Genomic DNA, 14,241 nt, shown 5'->3' on the forward strand with positions numbered 1-14,241 from the left:
GGTGTGCGTAGGAACCAATAAATGAGGTTCTAGCATCTAAACTATTTGCCATAAAATGTTGCAACACCCAAGTGTGAGTAACAGTTTTTATTATGTGGTCACCAATTGAGTATTAATGCATCTATCTGTGAAGGATATAGTCAATCATCTCAGTGGTTAGGTGTATCAGTATGGGTGTTTATTTCCGAGTCTACATTCGTTACATTCTGCTAAGCTCAATGCGTTTCTGCTTTTGTTGTTGAAGGGGTCATCAGATGCAAAATTCACTTTTACATGATTTTACATGGTGTCTTAGCAGTGTGTGGACACAACTACCCTACAATTAATTTAATTGTATCAACTTCTAAATTATTTAATTTAAATAAAATTATGACAAGTAAAAAGTATGAGTTTTTCTTCAGAAATAAAATCAAGGAAAAGTTCAAAAGGTTTCAGTTGTAAAATACAAATTCCCCAAAGTAAAAAGTACAATAATTAAGTTACATTTCTCAAGTATTTTACACCCCTGGACATGCTTCAAAATGATCATGCATTCCGGTAGAGCTTGGCATTTTAATAAGGACTGAATGAAAATGAAAACCAACCTGTTTGTTCCTCATTATCTTCAATTTTGACTATGAATATGTCTCCAATCGTCACGTCTTCACCCTCCTCTTTAATAAACGCCATCTTTATAATAGTGTGTGGATGTCAGCAGGAGTTTTTCTTTGTTTTTGGACAACCTGTCATGATTTAGATGAGAATAAGTATCCAAAAAATAATAATACATCTAAACTAAATCCAGAGTTCAGTAGTCAGCACACTTGTAATGGATTTGTTCAGAGTGATAATTGATGGCTTTAAATGAAAAACCTATGGTTTCACAGGCAAGGCTTAGATTCAAATGTAAGTCTGATCTGTTTTAACTTACAGAAACTCACTGACTGATCTTAAAATGTCTCAGTGTCTTTGTTTTGTCTTAAGATGCACACCACCAATGTTTTTTTCTAAGACACGTTTATAAAAACTACTCAAATAATTGAAGTGCCAGCTTAAACTAAGCCTCGTCTGTAAAACCAGGCCAAAATTAGACAAAAGATTAAAAACTGACACGATAAATGAATACATAATAATTAATAATGTGTATGATAAACTGATACACGATTCTGTTAACGTTACTCACCTGTGAATGCGCTTTACTCGAACAAAATAACCTGCATAAACGTTAGATGAAGCATTAATGTTGCAGTCAATTTTAACAAATTAACTTTACATTGTTAGTAAAAACTATAAAACAGACTCGACGGGTTGCACTGATTTAAAACAGTGTAAATGTAAAAAAAAAAAACTTTAACTCAGCAGAATCACAACAGATGCAGGAGAGATTTTGACAAACATGGCGGCGCGACCGATGCTTGCGGCGGCCTCAGCTGACACTAGTGAAAGTTTTTCAGTGCTAAATAAAATAGTTTTGTCTCTGCCCCGTAAAGCAATGGGGCAAAAACATGTATATGACCGCGACCTTCTATTAGACATTAGACAGCGATGCGGGGAAAGGAAACCGAAAGATCTAGATCAGCTTTTCAAGCTCAGATTGCTACGCCGAGGATGCATACCGGGTTCACTTGGAACCACCGTGACGAGGAAGCATCATCGCCGGCGTTGTGACAGAACACGCAAGCGGGGGAAGCGAGGAGGCATTAGCGTTAGGCTAAGGATTAACCCCTTCAAGCCGGCTGTTCCCTCGGTCCTGTTGGCTAATGTTCGTTCATTGGACACTAAAATGGATTACATCAGTCTCTGGAGATTGTTACAGCGTGGAGTACGGGATTGTTGCGTCTTTGTGTTTACAGAAACGTGGCTGACGGACAAAATCCCAGACTCCGGAATTGAACTAGCGGGGCTAACACTCCATAGAGCGGATAGAGTGATGTCAACATCGGGTAAGCTCCGAGGAGGAGGCCTGGCAATTTACACAAACAATTCGTGGTGCTATGATGTTAGGACGATTTTTAAATCCTGCTCTCCTGACGTGGAGTTTATGACTGTGAAATGCAGACCTTTTTATTTACCACGGGAAATGGCAGCAATTTTTATTACTGCAGTGTATGTGCCTCCAAAAGCAGATGTAAAGCAGGCCATGGGAGAACTTTACAAAACTCTGAGTCACCTACAGACAACCAATCCAGATGCACTTTTTATCGTTGCTGGGGATTTTAACAAGGCTAATTTGAAGTCTGTTTTACCTCATTTTTATCAGCACGTTACATGTGCAACAAGGGGGAAAAATACACTTGATCATCTATACACAAACATCAAGAATGCATATGTTGCAGCACCATTACCTCATATTGGCAGCTCTGATCATTTGACTATTCTGTTGAAACCTGAATACAGACCCAGAGTGAGACAGGAGCCACCAGTGGTCAAGGAAATCAGAGTGTGGCCACAGGAGGCTTTCTCATCTTTACAGGGCTGCTTTGAGTGTACACAATGGGACATTTTTAAGGAAGCAGCAACATCTGAGGACTGTATAAACTTAGAGGAATATACAGAGACTGTGTTGGGATTTATTAGCAAATGCATTGATGATGTGACTGTTATAAAAACTGTCAAGCTACGTCCAACTGATAAGTCTTGGCTCACATCAAAGGTTCGATCATTGCTAAGGCTTCGGGATGCTGCTTTTAGATCTGGTGATATTGAAGCGTACAATTTAACAAGAAATGATTTAAAGAGAGCAATTCGAGAGGCTAAAAGAGAGTATGGAAAAAAGTTGTCAAGTAATTTTAACGACACCAGGGACACAAGGCGGTTATGGCAGGGATTTCAGACAGCTATAGGCTATAAGCCTACTGTCCGGATAACAGAAAATGATCCCTCTCTACCAGATAATCTTAACACCTTTTTCTCTCGGTTTGAGATTACAGATGATAAACTAGCACAAAGGCAGGTGCTGCCTCCCATCAACCAGGCATACCAGCTGACGTCAGACAGCGTGAAGAGGATTTTCTCTAAAATTAACCCTCGAAAGGCGACTGGTCCAGATCACATCCCAGGTTGTGTGCTGAAGAAATGTGCAGAACAGCTGAAGGGTGTCTTTACAGATATATTTAACATCTCCCTTAGCCAAGCCAGAGTGCCCATCTGTTTTAAAAGCGCGACTATAATACCTCTGCCCAAGACGTCCAAACCAGCCACCATGAATGATTATCGTCCCGTAGCCCTGACTCCAATAGTTATGAAATGCTTTGAGCAGCTTGTTATGAATCACATCAAATCATGTCTCCCAACCAGTTTGGACCCATTGCAGTTCGCATACAGAGCAAACAGATCAACAGAGGATGCTCTATCTACCCTGCTCCACCTCAGTTTGACACATTTGGAAAACAGGAACACTTATGTAAGAATTTTATTCATTGATTTTAGCTCTGCTTTTAATACAATTTTGCCACAACAACTGATTGAAAAGTTGCTATTGCTGGGAGTGGATCTTGGCATGTGTAGATGGATCTTGGATTTTTTGACGGAGAGGCGGCAGACAGTCAGAATAGGTAACAAAATATCTAAGACAACCATAGTGAGCATGGGATCACCACAAGGGTGTGTACTTAGCCCTTTACTGTTTACTTTGTTGACACATGACTGTTCGGCTAGTTTTACCACCAATCATATTTTAAAGTTCGCTGACGACACTACAGTTGTTGGCCTCATCACTGATAATGATGAGTCGGCCTATAGAGAGGAGGTGGAACAGTTGACAGTATGGTGCAAAACACACAACCTTGTCCTTAACACCAAAAAAATTAAGGAGATGGTTGTCGACTTCAGGAGGACTAGTCGTCGGCACCATCTCCCACTTACCATCAACGGTTCCGAGGTGGATATAGTACACAGTGTCAAATACCTGGGGGTCCATCTAACCAATGAGCTAACTTCTAGTGAAAACACAACAGCTATAATCAAGAGGGCCCAACAGCGTCTTCATTCTCTTCGTAGACTGAAGAAGGTGGATCTCCCTATTCCAGCCTTGACCATGTTCTATAGAGGCACCATTGAAAGCATTCTCACATATTGCATCTCTTGCTGGTTTGGAAACAGTACGGCAGAGGAGAGACATAAACTGAACAGGGTTGTGAGAACTGCTGAAAAAATCATTGGTGCTTCATTGCCACGTATTCAGGACATTTACACAGAGCGCTGTGTGCATAGAGCAAATAATATTGTTAAGGACTTAACTCATTTCTCACGTGACATGTTTACACTCCTTCAGTCTGGTAAAAGATACAGAAGTATCAGGGCAAGAACTGGTAGGCTACTAAATAGCTTTTTCCCCACAGCTATTAGACTGCTTAACCAGAGAATGTGATTTGAACTATTTATTTTATTCTTTTTAGTGTATTTTAGTATTTTTTTTATACATTATAATAGTTATTATTGCACTGAATTACTGAGTAGTGGATGTGTGAAACACAATTTCGTTTTTATGTACACCATGAAAATGACAAATAAACGGAATCTGAATCTGGAATCTGAATCTGAAGAGACGCTGCAGCATGACTTCACAGCACCACTCCAAAATAAAAGTCCTGCTCACTCTTCAACATTTCAAATACATGAAACAAACGCATGACCACAAATAAAAATAATAATAATAAATAAATAAATAAATAAAACATGCCAATTTTTTCCATTATTGCAAATTGTTAAAATATTTTGGGCAAACTATAATATTAAAAACTCATTTGCATTCACCAAATGTCAAAAAATACTTGTGCTCATTTTGATGAAAACACACCAAAAGACAATTAAGTTATCTAACAGTAATTTTATAGTTGATATAGTTGAATTATAACTGAAACAGTTTAAGGGTATATTGCAAACAAAAATATTTCCTAACAAATTAACTCAACTTCACACTGTTCCACATATATGACTTTATTTTCTCACATGAAAAGTAATACAAATGTTAAGAAATATAATACATTTTTGTGACTTATAACAACTTTAACACTGCAAAAAATGCTTTACTAGCTTAGATTTTTTTATGATTTTTTTTATGAAAATATCTAAAAATTCTAAATCAAGAAGGATTTTCTAGATGAGTAAAAATGATTGTCTTGTTTTCAGAAAAAAAAGTCAAATTGTTTCCCAATTCAAAACCAAATTGGTGAATTATGAAGTCTTGAAATTGGTGAATCATGAACATGACACACAATGGTGATCAATACAAGCAAAATCTCCAACTTCATATTCATCTAAAAAAAATATGTTTTCTCCAAACTGCTCCTAACAAAGGTTTCATTTTTCATTAAATTTTTTTTGCCATTTTTTTATGATTTAATTAATTATTAGATTTTCGTTAAACTCATAAACCCCCTAACTCCTTCACAAACACCAGCTTGGGAAACTGTAACTATTGAAAGTAATAAAAATGTTAAGCACAATGATATTCAGACGAAGGTTATTTAATAAGATTCCATACATCAACTTACATATTTATAAAACTTTGTGAATATAAACAATTGTCTTGCCAACAATTTGAAGTAAAAGTTAACATCAAATGATTAACAATATATAACAGGTTAATTTCAAGGGAAAGTCAGTAAAGCAAAAGGGAAAGATGTCAGGGAAAAAATGCTGTTCTGAAAGGAGATTTTAAAATAATTATAATAAATAATATTGATTGATAGAATTGATTAATTTTAAGACAATAGTTGCTGGAATTTGCTCTGTCTAATGATAGACAGATTTCTTGAAGAATATTCTGTCATAAAGACAGCTTCCATGGACTCCAGGTGTTTGGTTGACTCAATCACAAGCTTGTGAATGGAAAAGGATGGGTGTAATTTTATTGCGAGTTATGATTCCATGCACAAGAAATCAATGATCTTTTAGAAGTAGGCTATCACAGAAATGCTCACAATTATTTGACGTCAAATTTAAAGTTGGCAAATTTCAGATTGGGATGCATCACTGATGATGATGTTCAAAAAGCAGAGGAGTTGATGAGACTGATGAAACTGATGAGAGTAATGTACAAATCCACTCTTTGTGTATCAAGTCTTTCCTATTGTTACGTGTCTCCTTGTGTTTCTGGTCATTGGACTGTTCTGTTTTGGTTTCTCCCATTGTCTTCCCCTATTGTTCTGTGTTCTTGGTTTCACCCATTGCCCTTGTATGGACTTCCTCTCCTCGTTTGTGTTGATTTGGATTATTGTGTACACCTGTCCTTGTTCAATTCAATTCAATTCAAGTTTATTTGTATAGCGCTTTTCACAATACAAATTGTTGCAGAGCAGCTGTACAAAAGTTGTAGGCTACTACAATATATTTAGTAGCTTAATAGTGGTGAATACTGTATGTTAAGTCGATGTACATATGATATAAATGTTAAAATCAGTAACTGTGTAATCAAACAGATGATGAACACTAATTGCAATGGTTATGTGCTGTAATCAACTTGTAGGAAAATTATGTAGTGCTGTATGTTGTTCCAAGGCTGGCATCATCTGCGGTCCTCTGAGGGGTTGGCATCATCTCTTCTTCTGAATCCAGGCTGAATCTTGTGTAAATCCTAGTTACCACGGGATGTGGCAGAGACAGAGAAACAAAGAAATAATTAGCGTAGCTGCTGTTCCAACTTCCAACCAAACAAAAATGATGTGTTTAGCCCAAGCACTTCCCGTTTGTCGTAGCGCACACCTTGAGTTGAAACTCCGTCGAGTCAAATTACTATTTTCTATTTTTTAAACCTAAAAACAATTCTATACACCATCATTTTTGTTTTTCATAACATGTGAATATACCCCCTGTCGTGTTGTACAACAAAAACAAATCGGAACGCCTTGCTATCATTAGTTTTTATTTTTGCTTTCCCGAGTCTGCTACTCAGCTAGCTTATAGCCCGTTTAGCATTTCCAGCGCGGTCGCGGCTAATCTTGCATACATTGTTTATTCTCTATTCACACACATTTCAACTGTTTACTCACTGTTACTTGCTTTAATGGCGAATTTGTGTCTACCTTTGAGTGCAGGACACGTTCGAGCTGCACTCGGTGCTGGTGGAGCTGGAGGCAGTGGAGAAGCAGATCCAGGAGCTCCTGGCTAGGCAGATCGAGCTGCGTAAACGAAAGACCGCACTCGAATTTGCCCGGGTAAGTGTACAGCTCGATCCTAACACTCCCATAACCTCTACCCCGTGTGATTCTCTGCACAGATCCGGCGCACCCAGGACTAGGGGTGGGAATCTTCAGGCACTTCACGATCCGATCCGATTCCGATTCTGGGAGTCACGATCCGATTCCAAAACGATTCTTGATCTACATTTTTTCCCCAATTAATTTTACAATTTTAAAAACATGTAAAATTGCAGTTTCTATGCTTTTTGTTTATAGTTGGAATCTCTGTAAAAGTAGGTGTGTCAATCTTCACTGGTTTCAAGATTCAATTTAATTTAATTACTGTTTTCATTAACAACTAAATATCACGATGGTCACATTCTCAGTTTTCAATAGTACTGCACATGGCTACATTTTCATATTTGTTTTATATCAAATTTAATTTGGGCCAACTTTACTTTATTTTTTAAATTATGTAAGCAAGGTACTTTTTAAAACAATTACTTATTTAAAATAAGTTTTCTTCAGGTATCCGAAAGTTTACAGACAATAGTTTTTCTTTTTTCCTCAGCATTACTGCCATTTTATTATTACTGATGAGATCATAGAAAGGGAACTTTAACAGGCTGCATTCAAACTAATGCACAGCAGTGGCGAGAGGTGACACTTTTATTTACCAGGTATGCTGAGTGCTAAAACCACCAGTAATACCAAAAATAATAATATCTTTACATTATTTAGACACCAATAAAATCAGAGACGAAATCATGTTTTAATATTTCCTCTTTTTCCTGTTTATTATTATTTTAAAAAAATATATGTCCATTTTATATAGGCTATTTTTTTCTGTGGACTTTAAACTTTTGAATTGTTGAGAAATTATGAAAATATACATATTATATATAATATACAAAAATACAATACATTTTTGGCAATCAGGATCTGGCAGCAACAGCGCGTTTTTCCGCTTGGGCGCGCGCTTCGCGGACAGCTTACCCCGCGAATGAAATCACGCGCATGACAGCAAAACAGAATGCGCATCAATTCTGAGGAGTCAAGGAAGATGCGGAGAATCTGCTTGCCCAGAAGATTCAAATAAGGGATTCATTTATAAGCATGTTTATATTATTTAACACGTGAACGCATTCTCTCTGACAGCCTGGATATGCAGAGCATTAGCAGCTTACTGTATATGGACGGAACGCCAATGATGCACAGATCTATTTCGATATATCAGATGTTTTGTCCTGCTCTGAAAACATAACTGACTGTATGTACAGTTTTGTTTGAAACTATTCCAAAATGCAAGTGCATTTAACCGCGTCCGCAATCGAGCTTTAGGACGAACAAACACAAAGCGCACGTGAGTCTGTCAGTGCAACAGTTTCTTGCGTTCCAGACGGCAGAAATGAACGCATATCTAAAGTAAAACACGGCGGATGGAAGCACACTGTCAAGCAATGCGCACGTGTCTCACAGTGCAGATTATGTGCGCTGTAGCCAGCCGCGTCTCTAGCGCGCACACGTGCCATATGCAGAAAAAAAAAAAAAAAGCTCAGAATCGATTCTGAAATATTAGGAATCGATTCAGAATCGTTGAAGAGAGAATCGCGATGCATCGATGCATCGATTTTTTCTCCCACCCCTACCCAGGACGCGATCCTCCCAGATGTCGTTCACTCCGGCGCCGGGACACCACGGACCCTGGGTGCAGCAGCAGAGGAAAGCGCGAGCCAGGCCCCGGGCCAGGACCTCCCCGCCTCCGGTCTTCCAGATCTCCACCCGGCACCGCTTCGCTCCCCTCCGCGAGACGGAACGCGACGCTGTGATCGTCGGAGACTCCATCGTCCGGTACGTTCGTGCTAACTTAGCTAACGGTAAAGTGCACACTCGCTGTTTTCCTGGTGCTCGCGTTCTTGATGTCTCTTCACAGATACCTGCCATCCTGAAGGACGATGTGAGCGTCGGCGCGATCGTCCTGCACGCGGGGGTGAACGACATCAGGCTGCGGCAGACGGAGGTCCTGAAGAGGGATTTCGGGAGCCTGATCGAGACGGTTCGCAGCACAGCGCCCGCGACGAGAATCATCGTGTCAGGACCACTTCCCACGTATCGACGTGGACACGAAAGGTTCAGTAGACTTTTTGCTCTAAATGAATGGTTGTTGTCATGGTGTAAAGAACAGAAACTGCTCTTTGTCAATAATTGGAATCTTTTCTGGGAGCGCCCTAGGCTTTTCCGCGCTGATGGCCTGCACCCCAGCAGAGTCGGAGCAGAACTGCTGTCGGACAACATCTCCAGGACGCTGCGCTCCATTTGACTAGTAAGCAAATCTTCAAATAGTTGTGTTGATGGCTTTTGTTATGCACATTTAAACGATAGTACTGGTGGTGTCCAACCTATAAAGACTGTGTCTGTTCCTCGAATAGTGAGGTCAAAACTAAAATTTAATGCAGGATCTGGAAAAAATCTAATCGTGATTAAACCAGAAAAATGCACTGTAAATGAACAAAAACAATTTTTAAAGCTTGGGCTCCTAAAAATTAGATCACTCGCACCCAAAGCACTTATTGTAAATGAAATGATCACAGATAATAGCTTTGATGTACTCTGCTTGACTGAAACTTGGCTAAAACCAAATGATTATATTGGTCTGAATGAGTCTACTCCACCAAACTACTGTTATAAGCATGAGCCTCGTCAGATTAGTCGTGGCGTTGGTGTTACAACAATTTATAGTGATATTTTCAATGTTACTCAGAAAACAGGGTACAGGTTTAATTCATTTGAAGTACTCCTACTTAATGTTACTCTGTCAGATATGCAAAATAAATCTCTCCTATCTCTTGCTCTGGCTACTGTGTATAGACCTCCAGGGCCGTATACAGAATTCCTAAAAGAATTTGCAGATTTCCTTTCTGACCTATTGGTTAATTTTGATAAAGCATTAATTGCTGGGGATTTTAACATTCATGTTGATAATACAAATGATGCGTTAGGACTTGCGTTTACTGACCTGATAAACTCTTTTGGAGTCAAACTAAATGTCACTGGGCCCACTCATCGTTTTAATCATACACTAGATCTAATTATATCGCACGGACTTGATCTTACTGATATAGATATCGTACCTCAAAGCGATGATGTTACTGATCATTTCCTCGTATCGTGCATGCTGCGTATTACAGATGTTAACTATATAGCTCCGCGCTATCGTCTGGGCAGAACTATTGTTCCTGCTACCAAAGATAGATTCGCAAATAACCTGCCTGATTTATCTCAACTGCTCTGTGCACCCATAAATAAACATGAACTAGACAAAATGACTAGTAACATAGGCACTATCTTCTCTAACACATTAGAAGCTGTTGCCCCAATCAAGCTAAAAAAGGTTAGAGAAAAACGTACTGCGCCATGGTACAACAGTAATACCCATTCTCTCAAAAAAGAAACTCGTAATCTTGAGCGTAAATGGAGAAAAACTAACTTAGAATTTTTTAAAATTGCATGGAAAAACAGTATGTCCAGCTATAGACGGGCTTTAAAAGCTGCTAAAGCCGAGTATATCCACCAACTCATAGAAAAAAAAAAAAACAATCCAAGGTTTTTATTTAGCACAGTGGCTAGATTAACAAATAACCAAACACCTCCTGACCTGAATATTCCTGCACAGTTTAATAGTAACGTCTTTATGAATTTCTTTACTGATAAAATAGACAACATTAGAAACACAATAACTAATATAGATACCACAGCAACTGATACTTCAACATTAGTCATTACACCGGAAGAAAAACTCCAGTGCTTTAAAACTATAAAACAGAAAGAATTAAATAAACTTATCACCACATCTAAACCAACAACATGCCTATTAGATCCTGTACCCACTAAATTACTAAAAGAGTTGTTACCTGTAGCAGAAGTACCGCTTCTTAATATTGTTAACTCATCGTTATCTTTAGGTCATGTCCCAAAACCATTCAAACTAGCGGTTATTAAACCTCTTATTAAGAAACCACAGCTAGACCCTGGTGAATTGGCAAATTACAGACCCATTTCTAATCTTCCATTTATGTCTAAAATTCTAGAAAAAGTTGTGTCTGCTCAATTGTGCTCCTTCTTGCAAAATAATAATATCTTTGAAGAATTTCAGTCAGGTTTCAGGCCCCATCATAGCACAGAAACTGCACTTGTAAAAATCACAAACGACTTGCTACTTGCGTCAGATCAAGGCTGCGTCTCATTGCTAGTTTTACTTGATCTTAGTGCTGCGTTCGACACTATAGATCATGAAATACTCATAAATCGATTACAAAACTATACAGGTATTCAAGGGCAGGCTTTAGGATGGTTCAGATCATACCTGTCCGATCGCTACCACTTTGTTTATTTAAACGGGGAGTCATCGCAGTTATCACCAGTAAAGTATGGAGTGCCACAAGGATCTGTCCTAGGTCCTCTACTATTTTCAATTTACATGTTACCCCTCGGTAATATTATTAGGAAATATGGGATTAGTTTCCATTGTTATGCTGATGACACTCAACTATATATTTCAACAAGACCAGATGAAACTTCTAACTTAGCAAAGTTAACAGAGTGTGTTAAAAATGTGAAAGACTGGATGACCAATAATTTTCTACTGTTAAATTCAGATAAGACCGAGATATTAATTATTGGACCAAAAAAACAGTACACAGAATCTCTTAAACTGCAACTTGCAACTAGATGGATGTACTGTTATTTCCTCTACAGTCAAAAATTTGGGTGTTATATTAGACAGCAACCTGTCTTTTGAAAATCATATTTCCTATGTTACAAAAACAGCATTCTTTCATCTTAGAAACATTGCTATGCTACGGAACATGTTACCTGTTTCTGATGCAGAAAAGTTAGTTCATGCATTCATGACGTCTAGACTGGACTATTGTAATGCACTACTAGGTGGTTGTCCTGCTTCTTCAATAAATAAGCTACAGGTAGTCCAAAATGCAGCTGCTAGAGTCCTTACCAGGTCAAGAAAATATGATCATATTACCCCAATTTTACAGTCTCTACACTGGCTACCTATTAGGTTCCGTATCACTTACAAAATATTACTTCTTACCTATAAGGCCCTAAATTGTTTAGCTCCTGCATACCTAACTAGTCTCCTACTATGCTACAATCCCTCACGCTCCCTAAGGTCGCAAAACTCTGGACTTTTGGTAGTACCTAGGATAGCAAAGTCCACTAAAGGAGGGAGAGCCTTTTCTCATTTGGCTCCCAAACTCTGGAATAGCCTTCCTGATAACGTTCGGGGTTCAGACACACTCTCTATGTTTAAATCTAGATTAAAGACTCATCTCTTTAGCCAAGCATTCACATAATGTATCTCATAACGTTGTAATTTCAGTTACATCTGATCAAATGCACATTAATATTCCTCAGCTTGGGCTAAACACATCATTTTTGTTTGGTCGGAAGTTGGAACAGCAGCTACGCTAATTATTTCTTTGTTTCTCTGTCTCTGCCACGGGATTCCATCCCGTGGTAACTAGGGTTTACACAAGATTCAGCCTGGATTCAGAAGAAGAGATGATGCCAACCCCTCAGAGGACCGCAGATGATGCCAGCCTTGAAACAACATACAGCACTACATAATTTTCCTACAAGTCGATTACAGCACATAACCATTGCAATTAGTGTTCATCATCTGTTTGATCACACAGTTACTGATTTTAATATTTATATCATATGTACATTGACTCAACATACAGTATTCACCACTAATAAGCTACTAAATATATTGTAGTAGCCTAAAACTTTTGTACAGCTGCTCTGCAACAATTTGTATTGTAAAAAGCGCTATACAAATAAACTTGAATTGAAACTTGAATTGAATTGAATCACGTTCGCTTTACACGCGAAAGGTCCTCGGTTCCAAACTGAGCGGAAACAGCTTTTTGCCTTGGACGTAAAACATTAATTGTTTGCATCGTCAGACGAGAGATTTAGTAATCTTTTCCTTTATAGGTTTTTCAACAAGCGATCACCAAGAGATTGCTGGATGTCTTCTCTGCACAAGTTTCTGTAGTGTAATGGTTATCACATTCACCTCACATACGAAAGGTCCCCAGTTTGTAACTGTGCTGAAACAGCTGTTGGCTTTTTCCAAAATTGTTTAAGTAGGGATCTACTGCTTTCTTCGTAAACACTACAAATGCCTTCTGCCAAGTGGATTTACCGAGCAGAGACAGTGTTTCTCTTTTGTGGGAAAACATGAAATGTTTGCAAAGTCAGGTGAGGTGTTTAATTATCTTTTCCTTAGTTCGCTCTTCCACAAGCGATCACCAGGAGATTGCTGGCAGTCATCTCTGCACAGGATTCCATAGTGTAGTGGTTGTCACGTTCCCCTCATGCGAAAGTTCCCCAGTTCGAAACTGGGCGGCAACAGCTGGTGGCTTTTTCCAAAATTGCTTAAGTAGGGATCTGTTGCTTTCTTCGTCAACACTACAAAGGCCTTCTGCCAAGCCGAGTTAAAAGAACGGTGTATCCTAATCAAGTTTCTGTTGTGTAGTGGTCATCACGTTCGCCTAACACGCGAAAGGTCCTCGGTTCAAAACCGAGCAGAAACAGTGTTTCTCTTTTGTGGGTAAACATGAACTGTTTGCAAAGTCAGGGGAGGGATTTAGTTATCTTTTCCTTTATTCGTTTTACAGCAAGCGATCACCAGGAGATTGCTGGCTGTGTTCTTTTTGCAAGTTTCCATAGTGTAGTGGTTATCACGTCCGCCTCACACGCGAAAGGTCCCCAGTTCGAAACTGGGTGGAAACAGCTACTGGCTTTTTCCAAAATTGCTTAAGCCAGTGCTCTGCTGCATTCTTAGTCAACACTACAAAGGCCTCTTCTGCCAAGTAGTGTTAAAAGAAGAGAGGCTCCCCGTCAGGTTTCTGTAGCGGTCATCGCGTTCGCTTTACACGCGAAAGGTCCTCGGTTCCAAACTGAGCGGAAACAGCTTTTTGCCTTGGACGTAAAACATTAATTGTTTGCATCGTCAGACGAGAGATTTAGTAATCTTTTCCTTTATAGGTTTTTCAACAAGCGATCACCACTAGATTGCTGGCTGTCTTCTCTGCACAAGTTTCTGTAGTATATTGGT

General features: G+C 38.9%; 1 protein-coding gene and 1 non-coding gene across 2 annotated transcripts in view; one reads left to right on the top strand and one right to left on the bottom strand.

The window, feature by feature from the left end:
- Nucleotides 1-14,241, bottom strand: part of LOC141325997 (uncharacterized) — an 85,411-nt gene that overhangs the window by 24,312 nt on the left and 46,858 nt on the right. The gene's annotated exons all lie outside the window — the stretch shown is intronic.
- trnav-cac (transfer RNA valine (anticodon CAC)) lies at nucleotides 13,844-13,916 on the top strand. Its single transcript has one exon. It is a non-coding gene; the product is annotated as a tRNA-Val (tRNA).

The sequence above is a fragment of the Garra rufa genome, chromosome 2, assembly GCF_049309525.1.
Source record: "Garra rufa chromosome 2, GarRuf1.0, whole genome shotgun sequence".
Lineage (NCBI taxonomy): Eukaryota > Metazoa > Chordata > Actinopteri > Cypriniformes > Cyprinidae > Garra > Garra rufa.